Source organism: Chrysemys picta, unplaced genomic scaffold (assembly GCF_011386835.1).
Source record: "Chrysemys picta bellii isolate R12L10 unplaced genomic scaffold, ASM1138683v2 scaf3, whole genome shotgun sequence".
NCBI lineage: Eukaryota > Metazoa > Chordata > Testudines > Emydidae > Chrysemys > Chrysemys picta.
Genome location: NW_027052710.1, coordinates 1090592 through 1108478, shown reverse-complemented (window position 1 = coordinate 1108478; position 17887 = coordinate 1090592). Strand labels below are relative to the sequence as shown.

General features: G+C 53.5%; 1 long non-coding RNA gene across 1 annotated transcript; it reads left to right on the top strand.

The window, feature by feature from the left end:
- The first annotated feature begins 4749 nt into the window (after positions 1 to 4749).
- On the top strand, positions 4750 to 13612 carry LOC135977555 (uncharacterized). Its single transcript, XR_010595001.1, has 3 exons — positions 4750 to 4899; positions 6393 to 6516; positions 11484 to 13612. It is a non-coding gene; the product is annotated as an uncharacterized LOC135977555 (long non-coding RNA).
- The last annotated feature ends 4275 nt before the right edge of the window (positions 13613 to 17887 follow it).

Sequence of the window (17887 nt, the reverse complement as noted above, 5' to 3'; positions counted from 1 at the left end):
ACCGGGCCGAACTGGGCCCCCCGAACCGCCCCCCCGAACCCTGAACCGGGCTCTGGATTCCTAGTCGGGTAGCCAGTGATGTCACAGCCCAGAGTAAACCAATGGACCTTTGTGTTTTGACATAGCGAGAACTAATGTTTGAAAAACATGTCCATGTGCCAGGCAGATCTACAACCATAAGCTCATGAAAAATGTTGCTTCTGAAGCACCAGCTTCTTCTACCTATTCACCTTTAGGAGTTCCTGAAAACAGCCTCCGACTTCCAACTCTGCAGCTAAAGCCAGGCAAACACGCACTATACTGAGCTTCCAAGTACCAACCATGGTGTGTGGTACTCGCTCATCGCACTAAGGGTGTAGCGAAGCTAGAACCCACTGTGAAGAACTGGGCCTCATGGTGGTAACAATGATTCTTCGAGATGCTTGCCTGCGTAGAGCTGCCCTGCAGGTGACACACATGCCTCGGGCGCATTCGGTTCCTTCCTGTATATTGAGAATCTGTTGTGAGGCTCTGACCTAGTGAGGAAGGGGCAGATGCAGGATATTGATTGTTAGGTTCTCTGCCTTGTGCTGAAGCTCTGCAGAGCAGCGTTTATCAGTTCAGTGTCTGCTCTTCTCCTGCAGGAGCTGAAAAGCAAAGATGACCAGTATGTTCCCGGCCAATGGGAGCTGCGGAGTCAGTGCTTGGGGCGGGGGCAGCGCGTGGAGCTCCCTGGCTGCCCCTGGGCCTAGGAACCAGAGGGATGTGCCTCTCGCTTCCGGGAGCCGTTCTGAGCCAGAGCAGGTAGGGAGCAGCCTGCCTTAGCCCCTAGGACTTTTAGCGACCTATTAAAATCTCCCGGATTGCTTTCAATAGCCACCGGGAAATCGAGGCCGATTCCGGGAGACTCCCGCCAATCCGGAAGGGTTGGCAACCCTATGACTGTTCCTGGCGCCCGCAGTGTCCTGCTGGCTGACCTTAGGCATGGAGTTCCATTCTCTGTGCCTCAGTTTCCCCATATGTAGAATGGGAATAATGATACTGTCGTCCTTTGTGAAGTGCTCTGAGAGCTATGGATGAAAATCCATGTGCAGCTAGGGGCTGAACATAAAACTAACTACAGCTGCTCTGACCAGAGCTGGGGTGGGGGAGTTGCAAACAGATGCCTTCCTCTCCTGCAATCAACTAACTCCACTCAACTGCGGTGGCCCCACTCTGCCCAGGGCTGGCCTGAGGACTGCGGAGGGCCAGTGCAAACAGAGGGTAGAGCCACATGCAAGGGCTCCCTGCCCAGGGCTCCCTGCAGTAGGAGACGTGCAGCCCCTGCTGCTTGTCCTGGGAACTGCGCTAACACTTCCTGCTTTGCAAAGCTGCCGGGGCTTGTGGCGGTTCAGGTGAGTCTGACTGTGTCTAGTGCAATCTCCCCATGGGGTGCTGCTATTTCCTGGGGGAGGTGATGCACGGGCACCTCGTGTGTTGTATGGTCAGTGACGGGGCAGCGCATGGACAGAAGCTGGCATGGCACGGGGGCCGTGGACGGGCAATGCACGGACCGACGGTGGGGAGCATTGCATGGGGGAGGGGAGGCACAGACAGAGGCTGGCTGGCATTGCACGGGGGCTGTGGAGGGGCAATGCAGAAACAGAGGCTGGCTGGCATTGCTGGGATGTGGAGGAGCAATGCACGAAGGGATCAGAGGGTGTCTGGCATTGCACGGGCGCTGTGGAGGGGCGGTGCACAGCTGCAGGCTGGCTGGCATTGCGTGGGGGCTGTGGAGAGGCAGTGCAGAAGGAGAGGCTGGCTGGCATTGCTGGGATTTGGAGGAGCAATGCACAAATAGAGGCTGTGTAGTATTGCACGAGGCCCGTGGAGGGGCAGTGCACAGGTGGAGGCTGTGTAGCATTGCACGGGGGCTGTGGAGCGGCGGTACACAGGTGGAGGCTGGCTGGCATTGCACGAGGCCCGTGGAGGGGCGGTGCACAGGTGGAGGCCGGTTGGCATTGCACAGAGGCTGTGGAAGGGCAATGCACAAGCAGAGGCTGGCTGGCATTGCTGGAATATGGAGGAGCAATACACAAATAGAGGCTGTGTAGTATTGCACGAGGCCTGTGGAGGGGCGGTGCACAGGTGGAGGCTGTGTAGCATTGCACGGGGGCTGTGGAGGGGCGGTGCACAGGTGGAGGCTGGCTGACATTGCACGGGGGCCGTGGAGGGGCGGTACACAGGTGGAGGCTGGCTGGCATTGCACGAGGCCCGTGGAGGGGCGGTGCACAGGTGGAGGCTGGCTGGCATTGCACGGGGGCCGTGGAGGGGCAGTGCAGAGGTGGAGGCTGGCTGGAGTTGCACGGGGGCGGTGCACAGGTGCAGCCTGGCTGGCGTTGCACGGCGGCGGTGCACAGGTGGAGGCTGGCTGGCATTGCACGGCGGCAGTGCACAGGTGGAGGCTGGCTGGCGTTGCACGGGGGCGGTGCACAGGTGGAGGCTGGCTGGCGTTGCACGGCGGTGTGGAGGGGCGGTGCACAGCTGCAGGCTGGCTGGCATTGCGTGGGGGCTGTGGAGAGGCAGTGCAGAAAGAGAGGCTGGCTGGCATTGCTGGGATTTGGAGGAGCAATGCACAAATAGAGGCTGTGTAGTATTGCACGAGGCCCGTGGAGGGGCGGTGCACAGGTGGAGGCTGTGTAGCATTGCACGGGGGCTGTGGAGGGGCGGTGCACAGGTGGAGGTTGGCTGGCATTGCACGAGGCCCGTGGAGGGGCGGTGCACAGGTGGAGGCCGGTTGGCATTGCACAGGGGCTGTGGAAGGGCAATGCACAAGCAGAGGCTGGCTGGCATTGCTGGAATATGGAGGAGCAATACACAAATAGAGGCTGTGTAGTATTGCACGAGGCCCGTGGAGGGGCGGTGCACAGGTGGAGGCTGGCTGGCATTGCACAGGGGCTGTGGAGGGGCAGTGCAGAGGTGGAGGCTGGCTGGAGTTGCACGGGGGCAGTGCACAGGTGCAGCCTGGCTGGTGTTGCACGGCAGCGGTGCACAGGTGCAGCCTGGCTGGCATTGCACGGTGGCGGTGCACAGGTGGAGGCTGGCTGGCGTTGCATGGCGGCGGTGCACAGGTGGAGGCTGGCTGGCGTTACACGGCGGCGGTGCAGAGGTCCAGCCCGTCTGGCGTTGCACGGCGGTGGTGCAGAGGTGCAGCCTGTCTGGCGTTGCATGGCGGCGGTGCACAGGTGCAGTCTGGCTGGCATTGCACGGGGTGCGGGCGGGGTGCTTTGCACAGCAGTGCAAGGCTGGACGCTTTGTCTGCCCCAGCACAGAATCACACTCCCTGCTCAAGTGCAAAACCTTGGCTTCTGTAGCCGGTTGCTCCGCCCTTTCCCCCGGGGAAGGGAGCTGTGGGGCGGGGCTGTAGGTTGCAGGCGAAGGGAGGGCAGAGGAGGTTCAGGTTCCCTGCAGCCCCTGCTCGCAGCCCCCCGGAAAGGAGAGCAGCAGACACCCTGCGCCCCGCTGCCTGCTGCAATGCCCGTGGGGTCGGCAGGTGCCCTGTGCAGCCGAGGCTGGGTGAGGTCGGTCCCCTGGGGGTGGGATGTGACCCTGAAAGGAGGTTTGAATCTGTGTTTGCAGGGTGCCCGGGGCAGGCTGGCTCGGCTCGGTACTGACCAGGTACCCATGAGAGGCCACGTCAGGGCCAGGCCCCCCCGCCCCCAGCAAACAGACCCCCCCCCCCACGTTGTGGCGATTAGGGCGGGGTGCCTGGGAGGGCGGCAGCCTCCGGTTTGCAGGAGGTGGGTTTTGTGAGGCATTAAACCAACCCCGCAGGGAGTTCCCCAGGTGCGGGCGGGGGGGCAGACAGAAATACCCTGCAAGGAAACAAGAGCCCGGGTAACCCCCCGCTGCAAAGAGCCCTGTTGGGCGGGGGGGGGGAACCAAGGGGAGCGTTGCAGCGTAAGGACCCTCCATGCAGAACAGACCCACGGGGAGAGCGGCTGGGGCTGGGGCTGGGGCTGGGGCTGGGGCTGGGCTGGCTGGGGGTTAGGAAAGGCTGGTGCTAGTTGTAGAGAATCCAGGGAGCACCTAATGCTTGGGCGGGGGGGTGGGGGGAGTTTTTGCCCCAGTGAACTTAGATTTAAAAACAAAAAAAAAGGCTTGTGACAGGAACAGCTGCAATTGTACTGGGCACATGTTCCATTTCCAGCTTCTGTAGCCTAAACTCTTGGGGGGAAGGGGGGGTTAGGTGCCCAACTTGTCACCCTAGGGCCTACAGCTCCCTGGCTCAGAGGGAGGAGCTCAGTGCTCCTGAAAATCAGGTCCCTTGGCAGTATCTGGGATTGGGCCTCCCAAAATCACTTGGCCACGTGACAGTTTAGGCCTGTGTCCAGGGTGAATTGATTTTCAATCCAAGCAATTGAAAGCACCAATTTTGATGATAGTTTAAATCAGCAAGCAGGAAACGTTGTTTTAAATCACTACTTTTAATCTTGGTTTGCAGTAGGTATTTGAGTTATTTTTCCTGAAGACAAATTGATTAACCCTTCAAAAATGAAGAAAATATTCTCCTTGCACTTGGAAAAGAGGCAACTGCTGTCAAAAGTTGTGGTTTAGCACGTCCCCAAACTCTAGTTCCAGGTGCTCAGACAGTGACTTCCACCAGTTCAGTGATTTCACTTCCTCTAAAAATTCAGGAGCAAACCCTATACTGCTTAATGCTCATTTTTTTAATTTAATGTCGATTATTTGAATAGGCTGTAGGAAGTTTAGGCCTTAAGGAAGGTGCCATAATTTCAGAGGTTTATTTTCAAACAGATGTATTGAATTTAAATACAAAAATCCAAATGAAATAAAAATCTGATTTCTTTTTTTAAACCTAGATTTTTGTCCACTCTGCCGGTGGGGCTTTGGAAACCAGCCAGGAATGAGTGTGCACATGTAAGTCAAAGAATTGTTATAGTTGTTGATGTTTAAAATAAGTGGGGAAAAGAAAAGAGGGTGGTTGAGGGATCTAAAAAGCCACTGGTCCTTTAATGAAAGGAGACCAGTCTTTATGCAACCTGGACATTAAAGGAGGCTGGAATTCCTGTCTGAAAAATTGGCTCTGATCTCTCCCACCTGTTATGGGAGTGACAAGGTGGTGAGCTATTCTCTTTTCTTGGACCAAGTTCTGTTGGAGAAAGGTCCAAGGTTTTGAACTACACACAGCTCTTCTCCAGGTCCGGGGAAAGAAATCGGAGGGTTTGCACTCAGTCTGAGTTGGGACAGATCGCTCAGCACAGGGTTAGACTGGTGCAAAAGGGGTTTCAAGGGGCCCTTACGATTTTGCAGGCAGGTGTCTATTATGAGAGTGGCTGGTAGCCAGGGGGAGTTTGGCACATGCTTCCTGGATCGATCCCAGGCTTTGAAATTCAGCAGGGAAGAATTGTGGGGAGAGGAGCTCTGCACAGACCAGGCCTGAGGTTCTGCGTGTTAGAAGCTGTCATTGCAGAAGGAGCTGTCAGGCCTTGGGCCGGTGGGGTGTGTGGTAGGAGTGCCACCTTTGATTATCGTGATGTGAGACCTGCTGGTGGTGGTGTCTGCTGACGTGACCCTGGGATTGTGACAAGGGCAAGTGAGAGAAGAGGGGCTGATGCAGAACCATCTGCTTCTGAGCTGCTGGTTCTCTTGGAGCTTTAAGGGGAGTTTGAATCCCATCGCAGGTCTAGGCTGCATGCCCAGGTTTGCTCCTGGAGTCTGTCCTGAGTGGCATGGTGGATGCTATAGTAGCTTAAAAGCCCTGATTGCGTGTATTAAATTTCCGGAGACAGCATGCAGGGCTCAGTGAGGTCTCCTGGCATTGCTTTTAACTTCAGACTACAGACTCCAAGGAGGTCTGTGCACAGATGGTTGCGAAAGGACCATTGAACAATCTCTGGTCCCGAGTGTCTGCTTGGAAACGCTGTGGGTGGACGAAGAGATGAGGCAAAAGATCGCAAGGCTGACTTTCCAGATCCGTACTGCGGCACTGCTGAGCCTGGCTGCCTCTACTAATCCTTTTGTCAATCCATTTTAATCTATTTCATTCATTCATGTTGCTCATGCCCCGTGCCTCAGTTTCCCCACTGGCAAAAAACCCCACCTTTATGTAGGATGTGAGGGTAGATCAGGTAAAGTTTGCACTTTGCTTTGGAAAAGCTCATTGCCAGGATTCTGAATTTCCGTTCTATCTCTGACTGCCGAAAGCATGTTCTGTGCTGCCTGCAAAACAAGTAAAAGGCACGATAGGTGCCCTGGAAAGTGTAATTTAAATTGCCTGTTTTCTCCAGACCGGAGGAGCTCTGTGGCGCTTGACGTCTTGTCGCTTCCACCAACAGAAGTTGGTCCAATAAAAGATATTACTTCCCCCATCTTGTCTCTCTTTTTAAAATTACTGCCCCTTTCTATTCCAGCAGGACTTTCAGATGTTAACATAAGAACGGCCAGACTGGATCAGACCAAAGGTCCATCTAGCCCAGAATCCTGTCTTCCGACAGTGGCCAATGCCAGGTGCCCCAGAGGGAATGAACAGAACAGGTAATGATCAAGTGATCCAGCCCCTGTCACCCATTCCCAGCGTCCGGCAAACAGAGGCTATGGACACCATCCCTGCCCATCCTAGCTAATAGCCATCGATGGACCTAGCCTCCATGAATCATATACAAATATTTCTGAATTTACACAGCTTTTATTCTGTTTTTAGGGTTTTTCTTAGTGGGAGGTGTCCAGCACTGTGTCCACTCTTGTGATTTTAATCATGAGTTTCATGATACTTTGTGGGTGGGGGTTAAGCCCCAGCTCCTGGAGTCAGGTGATTGTGAGAAGCTTAGCTTTCATTATATATAAAATGTGTGTGTGTTTATATATAGACACACACAGACAGACACAAAGACCTACACACACACACATATATAGTTACACAGATATACACACACAGATATACATACATACACACACACACACACGCATCCCAAAGATATACATATATTCACACACACACATATATATATATATACATACACACACACACAGATATATCATAGAATCATAGAATATCAGGGTTGGAAGGGATCTCAGGAGGTATCTAGTTCAACCGCCTGCTCAAAGCAGGACCAACCCCCAGACATATTTTTGCCCCAGATCCCTAAATGGACCCTCAAGGATTGAGCTCTCAACCCTGGGTTTAGCAGGCCAATGCTCAAACCACTGAGCTATCCCTCCCCGGTGTGTGTGTGTGTGTGTGTGTGTGTGTGTGTGTGTGTGTGTGTGTGTGTGTGTGTGTGTGTGTGTGTGTGTGTGTGTGACAGACATACACACACACATATACACTTAGGACGGAAGAATCCCATGCACTGCTACAGACTAGGGACCGAATGGCTAGGTAGCAGTTCTGCTGAAAAGGACCTAGGGGTCACAGTGGACGAGAAGCTGGATATGAGTCAACAGTGTGCTCTTGTTGCCAAGAAGGCTAACGGCATGTTGGGCTGTATAAGTAGGGGCATTGCCAGCAGATCGAGGAACGTGATCGTTCCCCTTTATTCGACATTGGTGAGGCCTCATCTGGAATACTGTGTCCAATTTTGGGCCCCACACTACAAGAAGGATGTGGAAAAATTGGAAAGAGTCCAGCGGAGGGCAACAAAAATGATTAGGGGTCTGGAGCACATGACTTATGAGGAGAGGCTGAGAGAACTGGGATTGTTTAGTCTCCAGAAGAGAAGAATGAGGGGGGATTTGATAGCAGCCTTCAACTACCTGAAGGGGGGTTCCAAAGAGGATGGAGCTCGGCTGTTCTCAGTGGTGGCAGATGACAGAACAAGGAGCAATGGTCTCAAGTTGCGGTGGGGGAGGTCCAGGTTGGATATCAGGAAAAACTATTTCACTAGGAGGGTGGTGAAACACTGGAATGCGTTACCTAGGGAGGTGGTGGAGTCTCCTTCCTTGGAGGTCTTTAAGGCCCGGCTTGACAAAGCCCTGGCTGGCATGATTTAGTTGGGAATTGGTCCTGCTTTGAGCAGGGGGTTGGACTAGATGACCTCTTGAGGTCCCTTCCAACTCTGATATTCTATGATTCTATGATACACACAGATATGCACACAGACACAGATACACACACACAGACACACATCCTGACACGCACGCACACAGACACGCACACATAGGCGCGTGCGCGCACACACACAAAACACACACACACACACACAGATACACGCAGACGCGCGCGCGCACAGACACCCGCACAGATACGAATACGCACAGAGGCGCACACACACACGCACACAGACAGATACACGTGCAGAGACACACAGACAGATACACGCACACATACACACACAGATACGTGCACACGCACACAGATACACGCACACACACGCACACAGATATGCGTGCACAAGCACACAGAGATACGCGCACACACAGACTCACACACAGATACGCACATACATATGCACAGACTCACGCACAAATACACACACGCATACAGATACACACACATACACACACACAGAGATATATAGTTTCTTAATCCTCACGTGGCAGAGAACAGCCTGAACATGGGACTCACCTGATCAGAGAGCAGAAGGCAAAGAAGAACCCAAACTGATTCTTTCTGTAATGTCTTGATTTTTGGCGCCCAACTAAGGATTTTTGGAACTTAGCCTTGGCAACGCTGTGACTTAAGAACTGCCCAAAGCATCTCACCAGGCATTCTGGCTTATCTGCCGATAGAATCCTGCAAGCAGGGACGATCTCCAAGCCGTGGCTGTTTTGTGTAGGGAGGCTCTGGCTTTTCCGTGTCCACACGGGGGTTATTTCCCTTTCTTAGCATGCAAGGAAATTCAGCCCTGTTGCCGTTTCCGTTTGCAGGAACAATGACGGGGGTAGCTGAGCTGTACAGTTGTTGTCTTACTGGTTTTGGACCCGCTGGGCTGTCACCTCTTGGAATTTCATTGTTCCCATTAGGGCCGCCCGTCTGGCCCTAACGCCTCGCTAGCTGAGCGCCATTCCCTGCTGCCCTCCTCCTGTGTGCCTGCGAGGGGGGTGAAGTCACTGCTGCTGCCAGAGGGGTTTCCTGGGAGGGGAGAGGGAACACCAGAGAGCGGAGCATATTGATGGTGGTGGAGTTGCTCCCTGCGGGGCTGCAGATCCAGGAGCATCGCACGTCCTGTGTTGGCAGCGTTCGTGAGAACAGCGCAGAGCTCCGAGGGCTCCAGGCCGCCGTCAGAGACAGTGGCCACCGAAAAATTCCGGGCGGGGTTGTGGGATTTTTTAAAAAGGTCCAAAAACGATGGGCTTTGGATGGCATTATGGGATGGAGACCGTTGCATGCTGGGAACTTGACCCCTAGCTCCCAGAGATCCCTGGGGACGTCATTTCCGTCCCACGACACACAGGGAAAAGTTCCCTGAAGGCCGTGTGCCGGCTGGCAACGCATGGCACGTGTGGATCCCTACCCATGATGCACTGGGCTTCGCATTGACACAAACGCTGCTGCCGAGTACGCGCAGCGCCGAGTCCAGAGCCGAGCGTGTCGGCGCATGAGCGATACACGTGCTGGATGCCCACGTGGATCGTCTCTGCCGATGTTTGTAGTGGAGACATGGCTGTTCGTGTTCATGTCTGTGCGTTGTTGGGGGAAAAGGGGAGGCAGATGTTGCATGCTCTGTGCTGCTGTTAAAATCCTCCTTTTCAGTCTAATTTTCCTGGCCTCTCTCTATTCCAGCCATTGCGATAGCTCCCCTCAGAGCCTCTGAGCGCAGGTTTGCCTGCTCAGCCACTCATGTGTCTCTTGCCCGTTGCTTGGAGCGTGCTCTGAGACATCGGAGTCTTTTTGCAACATGGTTTTTCCTTTCCTCCGCTGGCGAGGACTCGTTAGGAACCTCTGGCTTCACTGTCAGGGCCCCCAACTTTAAGGGTCAAATGCTGTCTCCCTCCTGGAACTTACACCCTGGGGTTCCTGGTGACCCCCATTTCTCTCCAGCGTCTGCTCCTCGCTGAACGCCTGTGCGCAGAGCCGCTCCACCTGGACGCTCTCACGAGGCTGAGAGGGCAGAGGGTCGGGCTGAGAGCCCGAAGGGGGTCGCCCGCAGGGGGAAGGGAGAGGAGGCCCACAGCCCTGACTGGGCTCTCCATAGCGAGGAACCTGAGCTGAGACGTCTGTGCCCCAGACATGCCAAACCCACGGAAAAAATGCAGAAATTGGGCTTGTTTTTGGCTTCATTGGCTTGTGAGTTGCTTGTTGGCTAGTGTTTGGCTTGTAGCTTTTTGCTTGTTTGGCTTGTAGCTTGTTGCTTCTTTTTTTTTGATGGGCTCCCAGCAAGCAGGGGCAAGGGGGGGAGAGAGTCGGGTGCACAGCGGGCCCACCACAGTCTCAGCCTGCACGCCGAGGGGATCTAGTCACAGAGTGTTGGGGGTCTCAGGGTTTGGCTTGTTTTGAAATGGGATTAGCTTGATTTTTGGCTTATTGTGAAAGTCGGGGTCTTATTTACCACGTGAAAGGTGGCAACTGTGCTGTGCCCCTGGGAGCGCAGGTAGCCCAGGCCTCCTGGGTGCCAGCAGAGGAAAAGTGACAAAAATGCATCTCAGCCGCTGCTGGCCATCCTGGCTAGCTGTAGGGCACATGCAGCAGGGGAGTGGGTGACAGAGCCTTCATCAGTAGCATGCCCTGGTGGGGGTGGTGCTCGGGGGGGCAGGTTAGTCACTCTGCCAGCAAGGCTGGAGGATATGGGGGATTAGCACTATGGTATAAATGTCTGCCTGACCCATAGCTCAGCGAGCTCGTGTGGTTCTGGAGTGCTGCATGAGTGCAGTCAATCCCAGGGCAGTGGCTGGAGAGGAGACCAGGAAAAGTGGGTTTTGTGGAGGGACTTGGAGGAGTCCAGGGAGGTGCCTGCCATGTGAGTGGGACCGTCCCACACCCGTGGGGTTGGCATGAAATAGATGCAAAGCCAGGAGTGGGAGGTGGCGGCCAAGGAGACAGGGCGTGCAGGAGAAGCCGGAGGTGCAGGGGGTGAGCTGAGATGGGGAGACCCTATCTGTGCAGAGCCGTGGGGGAGAAGGCTGGTGTCGGCGCACAGGAAAGGTGTGGGGCTGTATATCAATGACATAAGGACCCACCCACCCCCAGTGCGTTAATTCCGTGTCTTTGTGTTGGTGTTAGTGTTACGAGGGGTGGGCGGGTCTTGCAAATCACCAGAAACCGTGCTGCGTAATTTACGGGCAGCCCTGTGAGTGGATGCAGGGGCCCGAGGGGTGCCGGGGGGGACGGACAGCGTGAGCTGGGGGAAGAGCGTTTGGGAGAAGATGGTGCCAGGGGATCCAGAAGGGGAGGAGGTTCCGAGGGTCCTGGGGAGCATTGAGCAAGGCTGGTGAAGGGAGGAGGGTCCCAGGAGTTGGCCATGCCTGGCTGGTGGGGGGCAGAGGCGGAGAGGGGTCAGTGTGAGCTTCGGTCCAGTACCTCCCATTCCTCTGATACCAGCACACAGACTTGCCATTTATTGCAGGCAAAGAAAGAAACGTGCAGCCGTGATCCCCGCCCCCACGCCTGCAGCAGGACAGAGCAGCCTCTCGGATGGGAGCAGACCGGGCCCGGCAGCGCCGCGGGAGAACAGTGAGTTAAGGATCGTCTAATAGCATTGTGTGTCTGCCGTCTGTGGGGTGTGGAGCTGGGGCAGAGGCAGCGGGAGCCCTCTATCGAGGACAGCCGGGATTGCAGCTCATGCGTGACTACGTTTGAAGAGCTCGGCAAGCAGGCGCTGTCCGGACGCAGCGGACGCTGGGAAAGCTGGTCGGACGGGAGGAGCAGAAGCGGAGCATCAGGGAGGGTTCTCGGGGGAGCGGCTGCTCTCTCCTGGAGGGAGGGACTGACCGGGAGGGGAGAAGGGAGGAGTATGAGCAAGGCAGGGTCACCTGTAGCTGCTCTTCATTCAGAGGGAGGAAGGGGAAGTCAAAGTGGGATATGCCTATTTCTCAGCCGTCCTGTTGCCAGAACACTCTGCTGCTAGCCACCTGCTCCAAGCACCACAGAATGCTCACAAGCCTCTGGGAAGCAGCAGGTAGAGGCATGTTGTCTGCTGTACAGGCAGGGAAACTGAGGCACGGTGACTTGGTGGGAATAGAACGCAGGAGTCCAGGAGCATGAAAGGGATCGTTAATAACGTAGATGATCATAATTTCCGTAGCACTTTGCATGTTCAAAGCACTTTGCAGACATTAACTAATTAGTCCTCAGACACCCCTGTGAGGAAGGTAGGTTTGTATCCTCGTTATACAGATGGGGAAACCGAGGCACACACTTGCCCGAGGTGAGTCAATCAGGTGAGTCAGTGGCAGAATCCATACACTTACGCCCCATCTGTTTTTTTAGTCTGCACATTTCCACGTATGACTGATAGGCAGATTTGATTATTTAATTATTATTTAGTTCCTTATGGTGGGCCTGGGAATGTTAGGCCCGGGACCATGACTGAGGAATGTAGTAGTATGATTGAGCCTTAGAGGCACTCCCAAATAATTAATATATATGAATTATGTGGATATGACATATATATTTGTAGTGTGTATGGGCATATATGTATAGTACGTATGTGTACATATGACACCACCTTATAACCATGTTTTTCCAGTCTGGTGTTGTACTTTGGCCCTTTTACTTTGGTGACACAGATAGAAACACACTCCTATTAGGGCAATTTCAGTTATTACCTGTTTTATTAGTAGTAGTAGGCTGAGTATTTTGAAATACTGGGGTAGGGATTGTGATGGTGTGTCCCACAGTGCTATGTATATGAGAAGAAAAACAGAAATTTGGAGTAGTGACACTACCACTGAGGCCTTTATATATAACTATATTGTAATTAGTTACTAGCCAGGACTGTCCATTCATGTTATAGGTTATCCTTACTGCTGGTTGTCACCCTCTGGTAAGCTTCACTGGGCAGGAAATAGAAGTGGCTAACTTCGCTGTTCCATTGGTTGCATGGCTTTGCGATACACCAGTAGTTGACATAGATCCAGTTGTTTCTTATGGATGCTGTTTTCCAGATAACCTACAGAATGGACAGTAACCAATGTATCGAATAGCGCTGTGTCAGGATGTAGTATTGTACCCAGACACTGAACACGATTGTTTTGAATAACATGTGCCTCAGTTAGGATGCAGTGTCACTGAACCAAATTATGACTGGTACTAACAGGCCATTTGTTTACCCCATTTGTAATTACTATGTAACTTTTTGTTTGTTTACCACTTTGTTTTTTCCTTGCCTTTCCTTGTTTGCTGCCATTTGTTTGTTTGTTTTTTACCTGTGTGTTGGTTAAACAGTTTAGCAAGGTTATGCACATTGTCAATGTTGTACAGCAATAATACAACAGTACAATGATAACACAGTAGTACAGCAATAATACAATTGTTTTGACACAGTAACCAAGTTGAAATTAAATGATGGCTTATCCTGGTCCAGCTAGTGGTTTTTAGCTGATTGTTAACTTAATTGTTCATCTATGGTAGATCGAGGTGTGTTTGACCAGTCTCTTATTTATAAAGCACTTCAGTAGGCAAGACAAATCAGGCTCCTGAAAGGGGCACAGTAGTCTGGAAAGGTTGAGAGCCACTGCCTTAGCCCAAACAGGACGCGGGTAGAGAGCAGTAAGGTACGTAGCAGATGTTGGTGGAAGTGGCCCAAGGATGGGACTAGAGCCCTGCGCCGGACTGTTTTTTAATCCTGCTTCGGTCCTGCCCCGCAAGACCCACTCCTACCCGCTCCCGTATCATTTCTTGCGTTTTTATCCTGCTCCCACCTTCAAAAAACCCCAGTTACTGTTGACCTGAATTTATGGGCTAGTTTATTACGGCTCAACAGTGATCTGACCAGAAGATATTTTAGGTTCTTGTCCGAATTCAGGCTCCAGGATTAGAGAACTCAGCAAGTTCAATGTCATGAGCGGCCCCTTGGGGTGTGTGGCAAGGACACTTATACTGAGGACAATACCAACATTTCAAGATCTTTATCAAAACGAATGAAAGAATAATCAAAGATACAAAACACAGAGTCACAAAGAAGTAAACAATTCTATGGTCCCTGGTGGTAAAATTTCTATTCTAAAAGACTATTTAAACTAGCATCCTCACACCCTTCCCTGGAGACCTGGTAGTGAGAGACAGGACCAGCCTCGGCTCTGGCATGTCCAATGAATTCGATGGTCCAGGCTCCCCAAGTTGGCAAAGATCAGGTTGGAGGGCGGAGTAGCTAAGCTATATTGCCAAAGCTGAGCTGAAAGCTTAACAGAAGATAGAAAGAGCGACCCCCTTTGCATAGCTGATTGCCCTCTTATAGGGTCCTGACACTGCCCTGAATATTCATATCCGTGCCCAGCCTACCATGCCCAAATCTTATTTCCTCACCCAGACAAATTTTCGGGTACACTTACTAGATAGGCTAACATATTATAACATATATTCATACATATTAATATTGATTACCTCATTCCCGAAACCATTGCCTTTGGCATAAATCATGACTTCCATGTTTTGCGGTGTACCTTGTGGTTACCGTTCTGTTCCAGACCCATGGTAAACACATTCAGTTCTCTGTTCGGTTCTCCATTCAGTTACCGGAAGACAAAAGGGGTAGGCCTTTCTCTATGCTAGGGATGTAAATACTGTAGTGTTTTAAAAAAGTAACCGTTTAAGTTATTAAAATTGTATTGTTTGATGGAGGGTAGGCACTTATACGACTATCGGACACCCTTGGAGGCTCTTGCCTTCCAAAAGGGTGGCTTTGTAAATTTAGTATCAGGTGTTCTTGAACGAGGGTCCTTGGACATTTGGGACTTCACTTTGTTTTGAAGTTTGGAGAAGGTTTGCTTGAGGCACATTAAGATCCGTTTGAGAACTGGAACTTTGTTCCTTGAAGGGGATAGTGTCCTAGCTCTGGAAGCCTTTGGTGGCTTTGGAGGAGAACCGTCAGGACTCCCAGTTGCTTTCTCCCCAGCTTGCGAAAGCCTTGTTGTACTTGTAGCAATGGACACCATCTTTGGTTGCTTGGTGGGGGCCGTTTTCCCCATTCCATCCTGCGTCTTGCTCCTGTCTGCTGGAAGGAGCCACACCACTGGCATCTTGTTATGGTTGGATGACACTGAGGAGTCTCCAGGAGTCCATCGCTGTGGAATTCCAGGGGATCTTCTGGGCAAGTCAGCACCTACAGAGCCAGCTGGTCTCTTCCGTCGAAGCTTACTTCTTGCAGACTCTGATTGGCAGCTGGTCCTTAGAGAGCTTTGAATTCACAGTTCCAATGAACCCATGTGGAGCCGTGATGTCTCGAAGACCATGCAGCTCAGCAGATACTTGTGTCTCCTCCTGAGTTTTCTGACCCTTCATCTTTCCTGGATGTGCCTTGCGGCACAGCTGGCAGACTGAGACCTGGCCCGCCAAGGGGCGGGAGCTGCTCAACATTTCCATCAGGTGCTTGATCTGCAGGTCGTGCGCAGCCTGCCCAGCAACGAGAGAGTCAAGGATGGATCTTGTCAGCTGCCCAGAGCCTGGTGCCTCTGGGGCAACCTGGTGGCATTGGATCCTGAGAAGATCTGCCCTGCCCTCACCTGCCTGTGCCCCTGGCCACAGGCAGGAGCCTTCTCCCAAGTTAACCTTCCTGTCCATGTGCAGTTCTAGCGTCTCTTCAGTCCCTTTGGTGCCACTCACACTGGTAAGGGGCTTTCTCAACTCGCTCTTATAAATGTCGAGTGTCACTGCGAGCGTCTTCTCTGTTACTGCGGTTCCCGGAGGTGGCGATGTCAGATCCACTCCTGCTCGCAGAGTGCAGCGATCTGGGTTAATCTGGTTTCCTGCTGCGCCATCACTCCTGCCCGTCTCCATGGCGGTATCTTCCACTGGTGTTGGAGGACGTGTGGAACAAGAGGAGCTTGTGCTTTGCTTCCCTGTCTGCAATGTGCTGCGATGGTCTGGGGTTTCTTTCCCTTTCGAAGCTGCTGCCCCAGGATGCTTCCAGGAGTAAGACCTGGCCATTTGCTGCCTTCCGTCGGTGGGTAGGACATGGACATCCTCCAGCCACCTCTGACTGGGGGCCCTTAGAGGCAACTGACTAGACCGAGCCTTCTTGGAACGCAGCTGAAACGGTGACCGGTACGGAGTCACGATGCCTCCGCACGTAGGATGAGAGAGCCGGCCTCTCTCCTCTGGGGAAGGAGACATGAACCTCCTCAGGGAATCCTGGATCCTCATGGGCAGTTCCCATCTTTGCTGCACTTGCATCTTTGTAATGTGGAACTCCAGCTGCTTTTTAAGATCCATCCCAAGGAAGAGCAGCTCCCCAAGGATGGGAACCACCTCAACCTCGGGCTTTGCCTTCAGGGAGGACAGCTTGGGAACTGGGGGTAGGAAAGCCTGCAGGGATTTCCACTGGGCATCCGGCAAACCCCACTCCTGCTGCAGCTTCTTCCGCTGCACGTGCCAGTCCAAGTTCTCCCTGACCCCATCAAGCAGGAAATCGGTCTCCATCTCACTGAACTCCACACCAGCTCCCCTGGCTGGGTCGGCGTGAGGCAGCTTTGCCGGGGGCTCTGGGTCCAGGGTGACCAGCCCCCACTGCATGACGAGATGCTTATGCCTTATGTGGCATTCGATAGGGTGGGCAGGCTGTTGTCCCATCATTGGCAATGCCGCTGTCCTGGGCTTGCCTGGCTCCCTAGGGGGGCGGAGTGGCCCAGGCAGGGCAGTCTCTCTCAGGAGGGGAGCATCTCTGTGTGACTCTCTCACCATCTTAGGAAACGCCTTCATTTGGATCTCCGAGCATTTCTGAGCCCCGTGTTCCTGCGGCTTGACCACCGCCGTGGGCACAAGCCAGGCCAGGATGGCATCAGGGGATGCCATGATCCTGTGGGCCTTTTGGGGCAGGGATCCCGAGGGGCACACACATGGTTCCTGGATCTTCTGTGCACGCTGAGGGCCGTCATCAGATCTCAGGGGCCTTGGGACCTTTGCTGTAAATCCACATTTGGGCCGATCTGTGTTGAATTCCCATTACTGCTTGGTGTCCCGCTCCCCCAGCAATGGCTCCCCCGGGATGGGGGTTTGTGGAGCTGGAGGCAGAAGAGCTGTGTGGGGTTTCTGGGGGGTGAGGGGTAAGCCCTGCTTGTGCTGGAGTCTCTTTGAGTGCACGTGACAGTCCAGCTCCTCCCGGACTTCATCGCTTAGGAAAGGGCCCCTGCCCATGTTGAGCTTCACCCTGGGGTCTCTGTCCGGTGGGCGCAGAGCAGGGGCGTTAGGGATCACCTTGGCCAGCGACTCAGTGGATAGGGGAGGTGCCCCCAGTTGGCTCTGCAGATGCTTCTGTCGGATGTTGAAGTCTGAGCCATGGGCTGACGTCTGGTCCAGACCCATGGTCTGCTCTCGCCGGTCTTGTCTGCTGTGGGCAGGAGGCCTGGGGAGAGGCTGGGCTCGGATGGGATGAGTGGATCCTTCCCAGCCTGCGACAGGCATGATCTCCCTTGTGTGGCAGAGGGGCTCTGACCGAGTCACGGAGGCTTCTCCCAGGGAAAAGGAGCTGAGACTCCAGAGGGAAGAGGGAATGGATTCCATAGAGGAATAGGAGAACTGGCTCGCCGCAGATGTCGTCACACTCGGCCTGTGGGAGAGAGCAGACAGGAACAGATGGGACATGGCCCTGCTGAGCTAAGGCGGGGCTTGGCACAGCCTTCCAACAGTAGTGCAATGGGGCAGTGCCTAGGCATGGATGGCACACCACACTCTGACACAAGGACATCAACTGGCTAACAGTGGACTGAGAGGGGGAGGTGGCACTCATTTTATCTATAACGATAACCCCTTCGTCACACGCACATGTGCAGCACCTAGCACAATGGGGCCTTGAGCATGACTGGGGACCTAGTG